The sequence below is a fragment of the Symphalangus syndactylus genome, chromosome 8 (assembly GCF_028878055.3).
Source record: "Symphalangus syndactylus isolate Jambi chromosome 8, NHGRI_mSymSyn1-v2.1_pri, whole genome shotgun sequence".
Classification (NCBI taxonomy): domain Eukaryota; kingdom Metazoa; phylum Chordata; class Mammalia; order Primates; family Hylobatidae; genus Symphalangus; species Symphalangus syndactylus.
Window position 1 is genome coordinate 15134524 of NC_072430.2, and position 4034 is coordinate 15138557.

Here is a 4034-nt window from a genome sequence, read left to right on the forward strand (position 1 = left end):
CCGCTACAATGCAGAGACCATGTCAGTCCTTAGAATCCTGCCATGGCTTTATGCCACTGAGTCCTTTTTCTTTTTCTTTTTTTCAGACGAAGTCTTGGCTCTTGTACCCCAGTCTGGAGTGCAATGGCATGATCTCGGCTCACTGTAACCTCCGCCTCCTGGGTTCAAATGATTCTCCTGCCTCAGCCTCCCGAGTAGCTGGGATTACAGGTGCGTACCACCACGCTCGGATAATTTTTTTTTTTTTTTTTTTGAGATGGAGTCTCTGTCGCCCAGGCTGGAGTGCAGTGGCACAACCTCGGTTCACTGCAAGCTCCGCCTCCCCGGTTCACGCCATTCTCCTGACTCAGCCTCCCGAGTAGCTGGGATCACAGGCGCCCACCGCCATGCCCGGCTAATTTTTTGTATTTTTAGTAGACGCGGGGTTTCACCGTGTTAGCCAGGATGGTCTCGATCTCCTGACGTCGTGATCCACCCGCCTCAGCCTCCCAAAGTACTAGGATTACAGGCGTGAGCCACTGCACCCGGCCGCCACTGAGTCCTTTTGGTGGCCACATATTACCTCTGACCATCACCTGCTACTCAAACCCACACTCACACCACTGCATGATCACTTCCACCCCAGGGCCCTTGCACACGATGAGCCCCTGGCCCGCGATGCCCCTCCTTCACTTCCTTCATAGTCGCCTTCTGAGTAAAGCCCTCCCTGCCTCTTTTGTAAATCTCTCCCCATCCTCTATACCCTTCCCACCTCTCTCCCCATCTTTACCTTTTCCCTGTATCACTTATTCAACACAGCATAGATTTTGTTGAAGGCAGAGATTTCTGCTCTTGTTTAATGCTAGCTGCCCAGTGCCTAGAAAAGTGCCTGGCATCCAGTAGGTGTTCAATAGATACTTATAGAGTTAAATGCACTAAGCTTAGGAGTGGGGAGTTGTTTTACTTTGGGCCTTTGACCATTCCACTCCCTCCTTCCCGTTCCAGCTTCTAGGTTTCTCATTCCCTCTGCTTCTCCTCTTTTGCTGGCTCTGGCCTGCAGCCCTCTTGCCCCTGGTGTAAAGGGCTCAAAACGCCAGACAGCTCTGCCGCCATGGGGAGGAGACCCTGAGTGAGAAGCCAGGGCCCCGGCCTCCAGGGTCACCAGTACCTTAGGCAGGCCGGGGTGTCGCTGGGGCTTGGGTGACTCCACCAGGCATGGAGGGGGTGGGTACTCCCAGCTGGCTCGCCAACCCTCGCTTCTTGCCTTGCAAGGGCAATCTGGCGGAGGGTCTGTGGGTCAAGCAGGGTCCAGCTCTAGTTTCTCCCCTTCCAGGCTGTGCGCCCTCAGCCAGGCCTCTCTCCTCGCCTACAGGGCTCGCGGACACTTCTGACCCTCACTGAGGTCGTGAAGATTACAAAAGTCAGTGGTCCACACCGAGTGGCGTCGGGCCCGCCGCATACCCACCCTGTACGACTGGCCGCTAAGTCAGCCGAGGCCCTGGGGCTCCGCTCCACAACCCAGCCCACGGTCAGCCTTCCCGGGCTGGTCCGTCGCGTGAGGCCATGGCCCCATTCATATTCGGCAGGGCATTTCCACGCGTCCCGTCTCAGGCAAGCCCCAGAGCACCCTTTTTCGGGCAACACTGTGCCCACTTCACCGGAGAGGGAACTGGAGTCCATGTCATTGGGAGAGGAACATGTGACATATTGAGCTCTTTCCTTAGCAGGTGACCTAACCCGCCGTGCCCTCGGCCGCGAGCGGAGGGCCAGGCCGGAAGTCCGCTAGCTCTGCTGTTCCGAGGCCCGCCAGTCTCCGAACCCCGGTCTTAGATTAAGGTCTCTCTGGCCGTTTCCCGCCGCAGCAAAACCCTTGTTCCAGGACTACCCCAGACGGTTCACACGACCTAGGTCGGCTCGGTCACGTGTCCCGCAGTCCGGTCATGTGCACCATCGGACCAATCCCAGCGGCCAGGAAGGAGGGGCATTGTGACTGGCCCATGCCCTCCAGGGGGCGGGACTCTTGCTGAGGAGGGCCCTCCCCGTTCTCACCTCTATGTTCCGCGTGAATCTGGCTCACTCGCGAGATTGGGCGTCTGACAGGTGCCCTTAGGTTCCACAATGCACCGGCCGGTGGCGGGGCGGTCCTGCATTGACGCAGCCTGGCGCGCCGCTTGCGTCATCTCTTGGTGCCGCCTTTGAGATTGGGGCATTTCTCATTGAGATCCTGCACTCGGCTCCAGGTAGCCTGGAGAAGAGAGCGAACTTCACCTGGGCCCAGGAGAAGTTTAGGCCCGCCGTCGTCCCCTCCCTGCCTCTAAAGCCCTCTCCTCGCGACAGCCTCTGAAACCGTCGGCTCATTCCTCATTTCTGTCACGGCCTGGCTTGCATTCCAAGCCAGGCACTCATTTCATGTTTATTGTTCCGGCTGGACTGGGGTACTTAAACCGTGGTCCATGGCTGGACTTCTGGGGCCGTGACCCCCTTCAAATTATATGCAGTATGTAGGTTGTTGTGGGTGGCTTCTGTCACACTTAAATGCTGAGTGCCATCACAGGACTGGCAGGGCCCTACTGTGGTCGTCAGTGCGCTCTTTGTCAGCACAGAGCCTGACGCAAATGTCCAAAGGTGCTAATTAGACAGAAGCGAATATCCCAACTGTTACCCTCTGCACACACCTCGGTCTACTCTTTTGAGACGACTTACTGTTACCTGCATATTTATTTATTTATTTATTTATTTATTTATTTATTTATTTATTTTTGAGACAGGGTCTTGCTCTGCCGCCCAGGTTGGTGTGCAGTGGCGCGTCTCGGCTCACTGCAGCCTCGACCTCCCGGGCTCAAGCGACCCTCCTGCCTCAGCCTCCTGAATAGCTGGGACTACAGGCCTGCGTCACCATGCCCGGCTAGTGTTTTTTTTTTTTTTTTTTTTTTTTGAGACGAAATCTTGCTCTGTCGCCCAGGCTGGAGTGCAGTGGCGCCATCTCGGCTCACTGCAACCTCCGCCTCCTGGGTTCAAGCGATTTTCCTGCCTCAGCCTCCCGAGTAGCTGGGACTATGGGTGTATGCCACCACACCCGGCTAATTTTTGTATTTTTAGTAGAAACGGGGTTTCACCATGTTGGCCAGGCTGGTCTCGAACCCCTGACCGCCTCGGCTTCCTAAAAGTGCTGGGATTACAGGCGTGAGCCACTGCGCCCGGCCTAGTTTTTGAATTTTTTGTAGAGACGGGGTTTCGCCGTGCTGCCCAGGGTGGTCTTGAATTCCTGAGCTCAAGTGATCCTTCCGCCTAGGCCTTCCAAAGTGCCGGGAGTACTTGAGCCACCGCTTCTGGCCCTGCACACAGCTTTTGATGGTACGCCTTCCTCCAGTGATCATGCTGTTCTCTCTGACCGAACAAGTCTCTCTTCATCTTTCTATCAAACATCGATTGAGTTTGAGCGAGGGGTTGAGCACAGTGCCAGACACTGGAGACACGTTGGTGAACAAGACAAGCCTGGGCAATGTTCCCACAGAGCTCACGATCTAGCGGGGGAGACAGGTTGGAGATGGGGGAGAGGCTGCGGGCGTCTCAGATCTGGCACCAGAGAGATCCTAGACTCCGGGATAAGCAGTCAATAGCTAGGTCAGGGCTGGGCGCGGTGGCTCACGCCTGTAATCCCAGCACTTTGGGAGGCCGAGGCAGGTGGGTCACGAGGTCTGGAGTTCAAGACCAGCCTGGCCAACACGGTGAAACTCCATCTCTACTAAAAATACAAAAATCAGTATGGCATGGTGTCGGGTGCCTGTAATCACAGCTACTTGGGAGGCGGAGGGAGGAGAATCGCTTGAACCCGAGACGCGGAGGTTGCAGTGAGCCGAGATGGAGCCACTGTACTCCAAAGTGGGTGACAGAGCAAGACGCAACTCTGTCTCGGAAAAAAAAAAAGAGAGAAAAAAAGCCAAGTCAGTGCAAGATGTGAAATAGCACGTTGGAAGCCTTCTGGGTAAGATTTGACCTGTCACAAGAGGAGAGAAGGTAGCTGGGGCAGCGATTTGATTTCCGGAATGGTGGTT